The sequence below is a fragment of the Pongo abelii genome, chromosome 10 (genome assembly GCF_028885655.2).
Source record: "Pongo abelii isolate AG06213 chromosome 10, NHGRI_mPonAbe1-v2.0_pri, whole genome shotgun sequence".
Lineage (NCBI taxonomy): Eukaryota > Metazoa > Chordata > Mammalia > Primates > Hominidae > Pongo > Pongo abelii.
The window spans coordinates 90,765,960-90,782,501 of NC_071995.2; the positions used below are offsets into that span (position 1 = coordinate 90,765,960).

At 38.7% G+C, this 16,542-nt stretch overlaps 1 long non-coding RNA gene across 1 annotated transcript; it reads right to left on the minus strand.

Moving 5' to 3' along the window:
• Positions 1-7,997: 7,997 nt before the first annotated feature.
• LOC129049188 (uncharacterized) lies at positions 7,998-15,649 on the minus strand. Its single transcript, XR_008512039.2, has 3 exons — positions 15,580-15,649; positions 12,505-12,563; positions 7,998-8,472 (listed from the first exon to the last, which is right to left on the minus strand). It is a non-coding gene; the product is annotated as an uncharacterized LOC129049188 (long non-coding RNA).
• Positions 15,650-16,542: the final 893 nt, after the last annotated feature.

Below are 16,542 nucleotides of genomic sequence, written 5' to 3' on the forward strand. Positions count from 1 at the left end.
TAGCATTTTGAAAAACAGGGACTCATCATAATTATTAGCAATCGATCAGAGACAGCACACAGGGCACTGTGGAGGGGCCCCCCCATTGTTAGGGGCTGTAGATTTCAGTTGGCCACGACTACGGGAGAGGAAGAGAACAAAGGTGGTAACAGCTGGTGGGAGGTAGTGGAAGCGATTTTTCTGGACCCTGGGGGACTACAGATTGTGCAGAACAATCAAAGCCAAGTTGGGGGTTGGGAGTCAGAGATCACACTGAGGCCAGAGGTCAAGTGTGGCTACCCCTGGTCAAAAGCTAGGGAATAGAAACTTCAAGCTGGAGGTCAAATCCCTGCCAGGGGTCAAAGGCAGGCAAATGGTCATGCCAGTAGATGCACAGCTCCATTAGAGGCCTTCCTTGTCAGGAAGTTTATTGTGGATTCCCTGCTACCCTAAAACAATAGCTGATTTCCTAGGGGCGGTTAGCCAGGTTTCTGAGAGACCAAAGATGCATTAGCCTTGCAAATGATCTGCAGCAGTTAACAGAAAAGTTCTAACTGAAATGTCTTTATCATGTACTTATACCAAGAAGACATGTGCTATTCTCAAGGATGCATACTACTTTGAGGAGTTCTTGTTTACAATGTGCAACTTCAAAGGGTGACTAATTTTTCTGATTTTGTTTGACTTTCCTGCATCTTTCTTCCCTGGTCCTATAAGTTGGTATTATGGTGTTGGTATTATGATCAGAAGTCTCTTGAAATAAGCTCCCTTAGCCTCATATGTCTAAATGCCTTATGTCTTTTTTTTTTTTTTTTCAGGGTCTTACTTCATTGCCCAGGCTGGAGTGCAGTGATGTGATCATGTCTCACTGCAGCCTCAGCCTCCTCTGCTCAGGTGATCCTCCCATCTCAGCCACTCAAGTAGCTGGGACTACAGGTGCATATCACCATGCTTGGCTAATTTTTTGCATTTTTTTGTAAAGATGGGGTTTCACTATGTTGCCCAGGCTGGTCTTGAATTCCTGAGCTCAAGCAATCCACCTGCCTCAACCTCTTAAAGTGTTGGGATTACAGGCATGAGTGACCATGCCCAGCCTGTGTTATGTCTTAAAATGTTTTACATTGTTCTACCCTTTACTGATTCCAAACATCCATCCACTCATCCACTCATTCAACCATTCAGAGATGACATTACTTAATCATTTAACCAGAAAATATTGAGTATGTATCTTCTACATTACTGCCTCAAGGGATTGTCAGGGTAAACTGAGATAAAACACATAGGATATCTGGCAAATAGTACACACTCACTACAGGCTTAGTGCTGGCTTATGTACTTGTCTTTTATCATATGCTATATATTTTCTAAAATGTTCTATACTTTTATTTCTCCATTAGACTAAGAGTTTACATGTGACATATAAGGAGATAGGTGTGTTGTGATATCTCATTGAGGTCTTGATTTCATTTAAAGGCTAATGGTGTTGAAGATCTTGTCATATGCTTAATTTCTATCTGTGTATCTTCTTAGTAAGGTGTCTCTTCATATCTTTTGCCAATTTCCTAATTAGATTGTTTGTCTTTTACTGTTAACTTTTGAAAGTTCTTTATCTATTCCACATACTAATCTTTTGTTGGCTATGTGCTTTGCAACTATTTTCTTCAAGTTTGTAGTTAGCTTTTTCATCCTCTTAGCAGAGTTGTAGTTAGTTTTTTCATCCTCTTAGCAGAGTTGTTCACAGAAAAAAAGGCTTAATTTTGAGTAGGTCTAATTAAATCTAATTTACCTTTTTTTTTTCTATTATGGACTTTGCTTTTGGTGTCAAGTCTAAGACTTGACGTTTTTGTGTGTTTTACATTTAAGTCCATTATCTATTTTGAGTTAATTCTTGTATAAGGTGTAAGAGCTAGGTCAAGATATTTCTGCTCCTGAAAGCCCAATTGCTCCAGCACCATTTGTTGAAAATGCTATTTTTCCATCACTAAATTGCTTTTTCACCTTTGTCAAAAATCAATTGGGCATATTTTTGTGGGTCTATTTTTTGATTCTCTGGTCTGTTCCATTGATCTATGTGTTTGCCCTTTGCCAAAACCGTATAGTCTGAATTACTGTAGCTTTATAGTTAAGTCTTAAAATCTGGGAGTTGATTTCTCCCACTTTACTCTCTTTTTCAAAATTGGTTTAGCTATTTTAATTCCTATGTTTGTTCATCTAAATTTTAGAAATAGTCTTGTCTCAATCTACAAAACTCTTGCTGGGATTTTGATAGGAATTGCATTAAACCTGTATATCAATTTGAAGAGAACTGACATCTTCACCATGTCAATATTTCAATGCATAAATATGGTATGTCTCTCTATTTAATTAGTTCTTCTTTGATTTCTTTCATCAGCATTTTGTATTTTTCAACACATAACTTCTGTATACATAAGTACATATTATTTGGTTGATTGTAAATGGTATTGTATTTTTAATTTTGGTATTCATGTGTTCACTGTTACTATGCAGAAATACAACTGATGCTTTTCATGTGTGCTTTTTTGTATTCTGCAACCTTGCTAAACTCATTTATTGATTCTAGTAGGATCTTTTATTGTTTTGTTTGTTTGTTCATTTGCTTAGATTCGATGGCATTTCCTACACTGGAAATCATGTCATCTGGGAATAGGGGAAGTGTTATTTCTTTCTTTCTGAGCTGTATGTCCTTCATTACCTGTTTAAAATATAACTGTTTTAAATATTTCCTCAGTATACATTTAGAACCACATAAGATGCTGTTACAATTTTTGTTTCAGGCATCAAACATGATTTAGAAGACCCAAGAAAAGAAGCAATCCATTGTCTTTAACCATATTTTTGCTTATTGCACACATTTTATGAATAAACATTTCTCATTTTTTCTCTTTCTTCCTAACATTTTAAGGTCCATATTTTATTACTTCCTTTCTGTTTAAAGAACTTCCTTTTGCCATTCTTTTAGAGAAGCCCTGCTGGTAAAAAAAAATTCTCTTAGTTTTCCTTTATCTGAGAATATCTTGATTTCTCTTTCATTTCTAAAGAAATTTTCACTAGATACAGAATTCTGCATTGACAGCTCTTTTCTTTTAGCACTTGAAAAATGTTGTACCACTTCCTTCTGTCATGCCTTCTGATAAGAACTCCACTGTCATTTGAGTTGTTTTTCTTCCTTAGGTAAGTTGTTGTTTCTCCGTCACTGCTTTCAAGACTTCTTCCTAGTCTTTAATATTTGGAAATTTGATTATGATGTGCTTTAGATATAGATTTCTTTGGGTTTATCCTATTTGGGGTTCACCCAGCTTCTTGATTCTATAGGTTATATCTTTTGTCAAATTTTGTAAGTTTTCAACTATTATATCTGGTACTTTAGCAACCCCAAACTCTCTCTCCTCTTCTTCTAGCACCCCAGTGACACAAATGTTAGATCTTCTGGTATAGTGCCACATGTTCCTGAGGCTGTTTATTTTGTTCCCAGTCTATTATATCTTTGTTCTTTGTAAGTTTATTTCTTTCATTTTTAAAAGGAGAGATGTATATACAAAAGTCAAAAGATAAAATATTTCAGATTCTTTCTGAGGAATGAGATTAGTAAGCATTTCCTTTCAGAACACAACATCTGTGAATTTCAGCCCAGGATTTCAGCCTGAACACAGACCAATCAGTTGAAAGCAGTTGGTACATTCAGTATCCAGGTGCCCCAGAGAAAAACAACAATACATTCTTTATCTTATTTAATCCACACCACAAAGAAGGTACTAATAGCATTACCATTTTACAAATGAAGAAGATGAGGTTTAAAGAGAGGCAGAGTAACTTGCTAGAATAACAGCCAATTAATGGCAGAGCTAGGATAGAAACCGTGGGGCACCTTTGAAATTATGCCTCATAGACTTCCAACTACAGGATGCATTATTGATTAAGGGACCCAGCTACTGCTCACTGAATACTATGATAAGTTCGTTCATTGATAATACGGGGTCCTCTGACAGCTAACTTTGTTTTAAGAACTCCTCAAGATCCTTGCCAAATCTCTCCTGGACTTTACTATAGTCTAGGACCCTTCAACCCAACCTTCCCTCCCTCCCTCCTTCATCTGGGGTCAGACATGCATCACTGATGATGACTCCCCCAGGATTTTCCAGCTTCCTCTCCCATTTTCTCCAAAACTGGCATTTTCTCTGAAAAAAAAAAATCCTTGTATATTTTATCCCATTTTATCATCTGTTTCATGGAGAACACAATTAATACAATCAGGTAATTTGATGTACGAGCCCAAGCTATTGAACACCACTATGAACGTGGGAAAGAGAAAAAGTGTTTCTGTGGGATTATTTGACATTTCACTGAGAGGAACAAAGAAAATATGTGGGAAGATGTTATAATTTCTTAAATGAAATGCAAGTGCAAGTTGTCATTAGTTAAAGTTCATACAGCATGGTTTGCCCTGGGTTCTGCCTGTGTTCTGCCACTGGCCAAGGTGTGGAACATTTCTAATTTATCATTTAGTCTAATGATGGCCTTCTTATGAGAAGTGCAGGCTTATCATTTTAATTTTTATAATACTTAACATAGCATGTGATTTATCAGGCATGTTGGTAACATTACAACTCTAAGTTGTTTTTTATCCAAATAAACTGAAATTTGGCAACAAGTTTGTAGAAATTGATGTAATTTGCACCCCAGCAATTATCCCATTCATCACTATTCCAATTTTCTAAGTTATCTTTAAACAAGGGTGTGGTGAGTTCCTGGAGAACTGATAATAAACTACACAACCCATCCTACTTGTCCTACATCAGCAGTTATTGAAAGCTCACCTGTTATCATCTTGGCCTCCTCAACTGGAAAGCAAGACTGAGTGTGAGAAGCTCTTGCTCGCTTAGGCCACACTGCCTCATTTGAATGAATCGCTTAGCTATGCTCAGTAACTAATGCAAAAATGATTCTGTTATTGTTGTTAAATGGACTCCTGACACTGAATAGTGTCAGAATAAACTGAAGCTTACCAAAATGCCAAGAATATTAAGCAGGATATTTCAGAGTATATTGAAATAAGAAGAAAAACATGGAAAGATAAGCTGATTACTTGGAGTAAGTAACACATCGTTCATCTGTGACAAAAACAAGGAAAAGTCATTCATTCCTATATGATTTCCTTTTTACCATCAAAGACACTAAATTGGAAAATGTAAAAAATAGAAAGTCACTTTAAAAAGGGAACGAAAGCTAGAGATAGCTGCCCAGATAAGAAAGTACACGACCATTTTATGAGCTCCAGTCTGGATGAATTACATTCCAAGATACTAATAATCATGACAAACACTGACTATCAGATGCAAGGGCTTTAAGTGCCATATATATATTATATATATATATATATTCTCTATGCCATACATATATATGTATATATTATCTAGAATATATATATTCTCTACGCCAATTAGGGGAGAAAAACGTAGAAGGTAGACGATACTATCCCCATTTTTCAGATGAAAAAACAGAGGCCCAGGGAATTAAATAGCTTGCCCATGGCAGGGCTGGGATTTGAGCCCAGACAGCCTGACTCTGGAGCCTTCTAGCCAGTGGATGACCACAGGTCAGCAGCATTGTTATTGCCCAGACACATGTTGGAAATGTGGAATCTCAGCCCATGGAATCAGAATCTGCATTTTAATAAGATCTCCAGGTGACTCTTACGTACACTGTGGTTTGAGAAGCACCGTCCTGGAGCCCATACACTGACCTGCAATCATATGCTTTGCCACCTCCATCACACTAGAGAACTGTGAATGTGAGTGCAGGTCCCTGCATATAACCTTTTGGGAATCATTAAGTATGAGAGGGTTAGAAGGAAATTGGTCATAGACAAAAACCAAGATTTTCAACAGGTTGTCCTCATGTTTAAAGGAGGAGGAATCAAGAGGCTAAAAACCAGTGTAACTGATATAAATTCATGGCAAGTCCCAGGTTAGAAAATTCTAAAATGATCACAAAGAACCAAAGTGGGTTCATTAAGAAAGCATTCTATCTTTTGGGAGGCCGAGGCAGACAGATCACGAGGTCAGGAGTTTGCGACCAGTCTGGCCAACATAGTGAAACCCCGTCTCTACTAAAAATATAAAAAATTAGCCAGATGTGGTAGTGTGCGCCTGTAATTCCAGCTACTCAGGAGGCTGAGGCAGGAGAATCACATGAACCCTGGAGGCAGAGGTTGCGGTGAGCTGAGATCATGCCACAAAAAAAAAAAAAAAGCATTCTATCAAATTAACCTGATTTCTTTTTTGGACTGTCACATACATATCAGGAAATGATCACAGTTATGTCACACATGGATGTTAGCATCAATAATCAAATTTGGTAAAGTCTTTCATGATGTACTTGTGGATAACATAGACCCATGGGGAGGACTGGTAGCTAATGGAATAATTATATCTAAAGGAGGCTGATTAATGAATTATTGCAAGTAAGCAAAATGGTTCTATATTCTTTCATTTATTCAAAAATGTTTATCGAGCACTTCTTATAATCCAAGTACTCTTCTTGGTGCTGGAGATACAGTGATGAACAAGATAATATTCTGCTCTCATGAAATTTCGCAACTAAACAAATAAATATAATTATGGAGGTCAAATAAAAATAAGCATGCACATTATCTAGAGTGGGAAGGGAAGCCTGTCTGAGGTGTTGACATTGACCAGAGACCTGACTATTAAGACAGAAGCAACCATGAAGGGATCTGTTGTAAGAGCATTCTAGACCAAGGAACTAGCAGGTATATGAAGACCTGAGGCTGGAGATATAAGGTTGACACGTTGGCAGAACAGTAAAGAGGCAGATGAAGTCCAGGAGGCCAGGTAAGTGCAGTGTTGAAGGCTATAGTGAATGCAAAGGCATTCAACAGAGAATTTTAATTTGGAGCATGATGTGACCTGATGTTTTTTTATTAATCCTGTGCCTATGTAGTCACTGATTTGTTATTTTAAAAGATCATAGACTGCTATGTGGGTAAATCGATGATAACAGGAGGTGGAAGAAAGCTGGATCTAAGCTTGATTCAGTTCTAATCATTTTAATCAGAAATTCAGATGAGAACTCTGCAGGGATATTGGATTTAATGATTAAATTAGTATGTACAGCTTAGTTAAGGTCTTATATGGAAGATTTAAGATTTATAAGAGAAGTCTGGAAGTAGTGTCCCAAATTAGTGGATGACATGTAAAAGGATATAAACATAAAGTTTTGAGCTTAGGCTAAAAAAAAGCCTCATAAGTCTAGTATGAGTGGACAGAAACCTGGTTTAGCTGGATTTACAGGAAAAAGACAGGTGTTGGTTAACTATTGACCAGTTTGAGACAATATTTAATTGTTTTCAAAATTCTAATGGAGTTTTGGGCTGCATAAAAAGATGAAAACAATGATTCTTACACTTGAGTACGTATCAGAATCACTTGGAGAATGAAGCACACACATCCACACACATGAATGCACATAGACGTCATTGTACAATTTTTTTCTGGCATTATCCCAGGTATATCTCTAAGAGTGGGGCCCAGGAGTCTCCATTTTTAAAAAGGTTAGGTCCATGAACCACACTTGGGAATCACTGTTATTGAGTTTCTAATACAAGAAATAATATTTGTACTGTATTCTCAGCTCATTAATCCACACTGGGCTTTGGGTTCAGTTTAGGGACCATGGGTATAGAATGATTAAAAGGTAGCAAGATTTCTTAGAGAAAATAGTGGCAAGTCCCTTTAAGATATGGTGTATATAATTATTTTTTAATTCCTTCTTTGTTTCTCCCTTATTCGCTTTCTGGAAAATTCTTCTATTTTCACAGTGATGGAGAACAAATAAGTAAGCAGTTTATGTTTCACTATTTATATAGCTACTTTCTTATGTTTTACCATATAGAATATATAGCTAATTTTATATATTCATAAACTTTTGACAGTTAGTTGTTACATTTTCTAGAATTAAACACCCCTTTTCTTACCCTAGGAACATAATGGAAAGAAACGTTACCTAGCATAAGTCCGTGTGCATGCTGTAAGAGGGATATGTTGAGGAATCAGAATAGTTTTAATGAAAAATAAAAAAAGATAGCACGGAGTAGGCAAACCACATTATATGAATACTGGGAAGAATTGGGGTGGTTAAATTGAAAAGGTAACTTTTAAAAAATGGTGAGCTAGGTATAAGAACTAATCATGTGAGCCTCAGAAAACGGGATTAAAATCATTTCAGATGAGGAAGAGCTTTCTAATAACAATTAATATCTAAAAATAGAGTGAATTACCTCTGAAAGAAGGGAGTTCTTCATCCCTGAAGAGATCAACAGAAGATATTGAGGGGACATCTACATTGAATGAGGATACTAACCAGGTGTTTGCTAAGATTCCTCCCAGCACTAATAGTTTGTGATTTTATTTTACCACTTCCATTGAGTTGATCCAAATGATCTGCCATCATACCCTGTTCAAAAAGGAATGCAATCACGGACTTAATCTTATTAAGGCAAACTGTAGCTATAGTACAGCATTTTAGATCAATAGAAGGATTATCTTTAAACCACAGCCATCTTCCCATAGCATTCAATATAAATCCTTACATGTTTTTAAAGGGCTCTGACCTACATAAGGGATGAGCTTATTGTAGGGATGGTTGACATCGCGACCAAATGGAAAGAAGTAGACTTAGGCTACCACTGCTAAGGCAAAAATACATAAAATAAAAATCATTCTAACTGGCTTTAAATATACCTGTAATTCACTCAGACAGGCCTAACATTTTCTTTTCAATCACTGTTTTGGTTACGTAGAAATGAAATTTCAAATCACTCTTCTACAGAAAATCAAGATATTTAAGCTTTCTGGCATAATGTGGAACTCATTAGAATTTTATACTTAGATTGGAATTGACAAGTTTTAAATTTTTAGATTTTATTTATTTATTTATTCATTTTGAGACAGAGTCTCATTCTGTCACCTAGGCTGTAGTATAGTGGCGCGATCTTGGCTCACTGTAACCTCTGCCTCCTGGGCTCAAGCGATTCTCGTGCCTCAGCCTCCCGAGTAGCTGGACTACAGAAACACACCGTCACTCCCAGCTAATTTTTGTATGATTTTTGTAGAGATGGGGTTTCACTGTGTTGGCCAGGCTGGTCTCAAATTCCTGACCTCAAGTGATCCACCCACCTCGGCCTCCCAAAGTGCTGTGATTACAGGCATAAGCCACTATGCCCGGCCAGGTTTTAGATTTTTTAAAAAACATTTATGCTTATGAAACTTAAAAATGTATATCCTATTTGTTTGGATGATCTAATAAACTACTTGCTTCTAAAATAATAGTATGATTTTATTATATATTGTATGCCCCTCTACATGTCTGTGATCGTAGATTTATCACCATTTCATAATTAAAGAAACGGATGCATTAAAAGATCCCAGATTTCAATGGGAGTCTTACAGCAAATAAGTAAGAAAATAGAAATTGGTCTACTTTATGTGGGACCCTGTCTCATTGTCTGGATTATGATTTTTCCCTCAATTCTCAAGTCCTCAACTCAGGGATTTGGACAGGTTCCCAAGAATGACTGCTATAGGGAGCCACTGTTACAGATAGGAAAGTGTCATATTCCTTGGCATGCTGGGGTGTATAAAAGTGGAGAAATGATGCATCTTAAGCAACCATCTTTGTGCTCTTACTGAAGATCCTAAGATAAAGCAGCACTGATTGGTTTTCTTTTAAAGACGTTGTGGCAGACACTTGCAATGCACACATCAAAATTATCTGCCCATCCTCAGTGTTAGCAGAACCTTGTTCAGGAGGCAACATAGGCAGTTTAAAACGCTGGTCTTTTTTGCCAGCTACTGGCTTCCCTGACTTTTCTTTAGAGGTGGCCATGTGACACAGTTAAACTCCTGGGAAAAGTTGTCTTTCATAACAAGAAGATAGATGCTTTGTATACTGTCATGTGAGAGGTGATGTTTAGGATTCCTTAGCCATCCTGCAACCATGAGAGTTAGGCCAAAAAGTCTCAGCAATGCCAACCCAAAGTCACTGGAAATAACTAAGGAACTGCCAGCCCTGGACTTATTTCTAAGTGAGATAATGAATGGTTTGCATGTTTTAGCCCAACATAAGTTATGCATTCTGGGCCAGGCACAGTGGCGCGTGCCTGTAACGCCTGCACTTTGAGAGACCAAAGCAGGAGGATTGCTTCAGCCCAGGAATTCAAGACCAGTCTGGGCAATACAGTGAGACCTCACCTCTACAAAAAAAAATTAAAATAAATAGCTGAACATGGTGGCATGCACCTGTAATACCAGCTACTCAGGAGGCTGAGATGGGAGGATCACTTGAGCCTGGGAGGTGGAGGCTGCAGTGAGCTGAGATCGTGCCACAGTACTCCTGCCTGGGTGACAGAGTAAGACTCTGTTTAAAAAGAAATTATGCATTCTGTAATTTTCAGCCAAACACATTATAATTTATAAGCCAATTAGCATTAGTCGTTCAAAATCTTTTGCTTGAAATGCTACTTGGATTAATTGTCAGAATAGCACAGAAGTTAAAAACCTGGAATCCAGGTTATACTGTGAGGGTTTAAAGTCAGTGCTACCTCTTAACCTTGCAATCATTAGCAATGTGATTAAACTCTCTGTGCCTTTGATTCCTTACCTGCAAAATGAGAATAATAATAGTCCCTACCCACACAGTTGTCACAAGGATTAAATTGGTTAACACATGTGAGGCATTTTGAAAAGTGACTGGGATATAGTAAGTGCTCAGTAAATGTTAACTATTGTTATTATACTAATGATGCTGTCATTGCTGAAAACTCCTGTGGAATTTTTCATTTGAAATTGCTATTGGAAACTGCCTGAGGATCACACAAGGAGATCATCAGACTCTTTGTTCGTAGCTGTATCTATTTTTTTAGATCACTAGACATTATTTTTTAGAGCAGCTTTAGGTTTACAGAAAAATTGAGCAGAATGTACAAAGACTTTCCATATAGCCCTTCTTCTCCAGCCCCAGTTGCCCCTATTATTAACATCTTGCTTCGGTGTAGTACATTTGTTACAATTGATGAACCAATATTAATCCATTATTATTAACTAAAGTTCATAGTTTTGTTGTTGGTGGTGGTGTTTTCCTTTTGAGATGGAGTCTCACTCTGTCGTCCAGGCTGGAGTGCAGTGGCTCAATCTCAGCTCACTGCAACCTCTGCCACCTGGGTTCAAGCAATTCTCCTGCCTCAGCCTCCCAAGTAGCTGAGATTACAGGAATGCAACACCACGCCTGGCTAATTTTGTATTTTTAGTAGGGATGGGGTTTCATCATGTTGGCCAGGCTGGTTTCGAACTCCTGACCTCAAGTAATCCACCTGACTTGGCCTCCCAAGCCGTTGGGATTACAGGCATGAGCCACTGCGCCCGGCCTAAAGTTTATGGTTTACATTTGGGTTCACTCTTTGTGTTGTACAGTTTCATGGGTTTGGACAAATGCAGAATGTCATGCATTCAACATTACAGTCCCATACAAGACAGTTTCACCATCCTAAAAATCTCCTGTCTGCCACCTACTCATCCCTTTCCTGCTTGTTATTCCAGCCCTGGCTACCACTGATCTTTTTATTGTCTCTATAGTTTTGTCTTTTCTGGAATGTCATATGGTTAGAATCACACAGTATGTAGCCTTTTTAAACAGCCTTTTTCACTTAGCAATATGCATTTAAGCTTCCTCTATGCTTTCTCGTGGCTTAAGAGCTCATTTCTTTTAGTCACTGAATAGTATTTCATTCTATAGATGTACAATTTTGTTTATCCAGCTGTATCTATTTTTGATCTAAAGTGGTATTAACAAGTTTGATTGCTCATCTTTACCAAAAACCTAATTTTGGTTTCCTTTTAAGGGTTGCCAAAAAATTAAATCCATCCTCTTAAGGCCACATATTAATCACTGGCTATTCAAAAGCATATGCTGTAAGCAATGAAGATAACAATACTTATTTAGAAATATTTTTTTTCCATTTGGTTATTAGATACATTTTTATTTCACTTTTCACATGTGTTTGGTGTGTAGTCTATAGATCATTTGGTAGATATATTTTAGCATGTCTTATATGCCAATAGTTGTGTATGCTTTGGGAGATTAAGGGAAAAAATCCTTCCTATTGAGGGCTTTAGAGTACAGTGTGGGAGACAGACATGTACAGGAACATCAGGACAGATAGTGGGAGCAGGAAGCACAGAGATCTTTGTGGATACATGAGAGGGTCCCTTGACAGAGACTGATGGGGCAAGGGGAGTGGGGAATGTTAGGAATTAGCCAAAAGAAAGCAAAACCTTTCCTAGCAGCAGGTGCAAAGCAATGTGAGAATGATGTAGTAGAGAGGAACAAGTTCAATATAGCTGAAGTACATGAACAAATTCAGATGGAGAAAGGAGCATGTCTTATATCAAACAGCAATAGTTGAATAGTTGAAGTGTACTGAATACTTACTATGGGCCAGGTACTCTTCTGAGCTCTTGCCACGTCTTTGCTTTCATCTTCACAATACCCTGTGAAGTGAATACTATTATTTTATTATTTCCATTTTACAGATGAGGAAACTGAAAGCTGGGGAGTTGATTTATTGAGTCTGAGCTGGAATCTCAACCCAGTCTGGTGCTAGGACACATCCTCTTATCTTCTATGCTGTAATGACTCTCAGGGATATTGTGTCATAAGGAATTTGATCCCAAAGCTAACCAGGGGAGACAGGAAGAATTTTAAAACAGAAACACAACATAATCTGTGTATTTAGATCATGCTTTCAAGAAAATTTGCATCTTTAAAATTCCTTGCTTTGCCTAGTATATCCTTTTTTTTTTCTTTTTTCTCCAGATAGATTCTTACTCTGTTGCCCAGGCTGGAATACGGTGGTATGATCTTGGCTCACTGCAACCTCCGCCTCCTGGTTCAAGCAATTCTCCTGCCTCAGCCTTCTGAGTAGCTGGGATTACAGGCATGTGCCACCATGCCTGACTAATTTTTGATTTTTGTATCTTTTTTTTTTTTTTTTTTTTTTTTTTTTTAGAAGAGACAGGGTTTCACCGTGTTGGCCGGGCTGGTCTGAAACCCCTGAACTTAAGTGATCCACCCACCTCGACCTCCCAAAGTATTGGGATTACAGGTGTGAGTCACCATGTCCAGCCTTGACATACAGACAGATTGATATCTTAACCCCAATGATATCTTCAATAGTGTGATGTATCCAGCAGGCAGACAAAAAGATTTAACTGAGATAACGAAGTGCCAGGCATTTATTTCTAATTAGGCAAAGTGGCAGAGAATCCCTGCCTGAATCTTACATATTCTCTAGAGACTTCCTTGTGTTCCAGCAATGCCTCTGTTGGGTCTCTAACCTAACCTAAGATGCTATTTTGCTAGCTTGCTCTGGCTTGTTTAATGTTGTTGTGATTGTCTGAGAACCCCCAAAACTGCAGCCAAGAAAGTAAGGCCACAATGTCAGTCACTGGAAACATGCACCTCAGAAGACACCTGGTCTACAAGTCACTTTTCCAAGAGGTCAGTGGTTTTGGAGAAGTAGGTATTGTGGGCTGTAGAGAAGATGTGGGTCTACAAGAATAAAGATATTCGGCCAGGCATGGTGGCTTACATCTGTAATCCCAGCACTATGGGAGGCCGAGGTGGGAGGATCACCTGAAGTCCGGAGTTCAAGACCACCCTGGCCAACATGGTGAAGCCCCGTCTCTACTAAAATTACAAAAATTAGTTTGGTGTGGTGGCACTCGCCTGTAATCCCAGCTACTCGGGAGGCTGAGGCACAAGAATTGCTTGAACCTGGGAGGTGGAGGTTGCAGTGAGCAGCCTGGGTGAAAGAGTGAGACTTCGTCAAAAGAAATGAAGATTTTCAAAAACCCTTGGAAGCTATTAGATACTTTAAAAAATGTTTAGATACATTATGGCATCTTAGTGAATCAAAGAAATTTGCTGCTAGAATCAGTATTCCATAGATGAGGATCCAAAAATATAAAGACATAGGAATTCAGTGAAAAATAAAATCAAGCATCCATTTTAGTTTCTAATCTAGGCACTTTAAGGGCAAAGATGAAAAAAATGTTTTAAAATCCAGTGAGAAAAACAAACAAAGGGGATAATAACAGAGATATCTACATAATGTTATGGAGGATAATAGAGAGGAATGGTACTTGTTCTGTTCTGGGAGTTCACAAGAGGTTTCCTGGAAGAGATAATGCTTTAGCTGAGTATTAAAAGATGAGTCAGACGTAATTAGCCTGTGAAGAAGGGTAGGACGAGCACTCCAGATTGAAGGAATAACTCCTGCAGAGGCATAGGGCTGGAAGCACACGTGGGAAATTAAAAGAGTATTACAAGCATTATAAAGGGAAAGAGGGAGTTGTTGGGAGGTAACATTGGAGACGGCAGTCAAAGAGGGGCTGGATAATTAGTTTAGTGTTTAGTTCTCTAAATGATGGGGAGTTTTTAAAGACTTTAAGCATTTTGGATAGATTATTCAAGCTGTCATGTACAGTCTTAACTAGTTAAGGCAGAAGGCAGAAGGACTAGTTATGGGCAAACCAGGATGACTCTAAGAGCTTGGATTATGGTAGTAGCAGTGGGTAGAAGTGAAAGGAAAGAGATACATTTAAAGAAAAACTAATTAGAATGTAAAATCAGCACAACATGGTGATAGATTGGATATATGTGAGGGTGGGTGGAGATGGAAAAGTAAAAGGTAACCAGTTCCAGTGACTGGTGAAGGTAGCACCACTAACAAAGCTAGAAAATCGAAGAGAAGACCAAGTTGTAGGCTAAGATGTTGACTTCAGTTTGGGGCATGTTGTCTGAGGTGTCCACTGTACACTCAGGTTGAGAAGTCTAGGCTGAGGCTCAGAAGAGAGCTTGGGGCTACAGATATAGATTTGGAGTTCATCAGACTACAGCGGGTGGTTGCAATTCTGAAGCTAGGGAAGGTTACCCAGGGACAACAGGAAGAAGCATGGCAAGATTAGCTGGCCCAAATTTTCCAAATGGATGTCTGGTGCCAAGTTAGGGCAAAGTCCAGGTGGCTTCAAACTAGTTGGATCTAGTTATGAGAGACTGCCATAACATGCTCTGCTCAGGGATTCGGGAAATTGGTTTAGAGACAGAGCAAGTTGCTCCAGCAATAAGGAAAATAAATCAAAGGACCCAAGCCAAAAGCCTATAGCTAGTTATTTAAGGAAATCCCCACATTCTATCTCTCAGGAATATAGGTGGTTTACACCCTACAGGATGTTTACCTTTAATTTGTTCTTGCTTCATTAAAGTTACAGTGAGATAGGTGTGAATGTACAAGACCATGCCCTTTCTCAGTGGCGAATGATTTTTCAAGGACAGAGTCCGACAATTTGCCGATAGTAAGTTCAGAAGCCTCTCCTGACCCGGTTAGGAAAAATTTGTAAGGGGCAAAGTAGTTGCTTCTGTTGCTTGTTTCAAGCCCTTAAACATGTGCAGATTATCCCAAAGACTACTGGGCAAATGCTGTCTTGCCCTTAGGAGTCGCCTAACCTGGAGAAGCATCACTTGGGAGACATCAAATTCCCTGAGCTTGTCCGCATACAACAGCTTGTGAGGGCTCCTGAGGAAATAGAGATGATTAAACAAATTATCATCGAATGGCATGCAGGTCTGTCTTTTCTACCTCCTATGACTTTTGCTACAAAGCAGATGGTGCTGTGGCACTTGTTAGAAGCCTGGGCCTAATTCAAGAGCATTATCTTTGCTTTCACTAAAGCTACTGAATTTGAGGTGACCTGGGGAGAATTAATATACCTCAATATTCCTCTAACATCTTTTCCCTGTGTGATACATCCATTCTCACCTGCTGCTTTCGTATTGTATTCCTTTCATCCCTCTGTCTCATATTGAAAGCTTGCTGTGCTGGAATACCACCTCTATCATTCTTAACAGGCTACACACACCGTCAGAGTTTGGCAAATGAGAATGCCCTTCTAGTGGAAATCTTTTCCCAGGGCCTCTTTCCCAAATGCTCCAGGCCCGCAGGGGTTAACTAGAGTCCCGCCCATGAGCCCATCTCTGGGAAGCTGACCTGCTTCTACTTGCCTGGCTGGGAACTTCTGCAGCCTATTTCAACACCTTCTTGAGTTGGGCAGGGGAGCCGTGGGACAAGGGTAAAAGCCATTGCTATCGAGAAAAAGCAAGAGTAGCAATTAGATAGTGAAATTTAACAGTGCCCTTTAATAAATAATTCACCTACTTTCCAATCATATCTACACTGTGCCTCTCCTCCAAACCCACTTACAGATCCTCTCCTGCCCTTGGAGTCATTATTGCCCTCAATTCAAGTGTCTGAAAGCATGCCTGACGAAAGGTAAGACTCTATTCCTGGCTAGCTGCCACTGACCACACCCCACGAAGAATCCCAACAGCCCAGTTCGAAGACTTGTCATTAGGTAAGAACCCAATTTAGCATCTCTATGTGTGGTTTGCAAGTTCTTTATACTTTGTTAG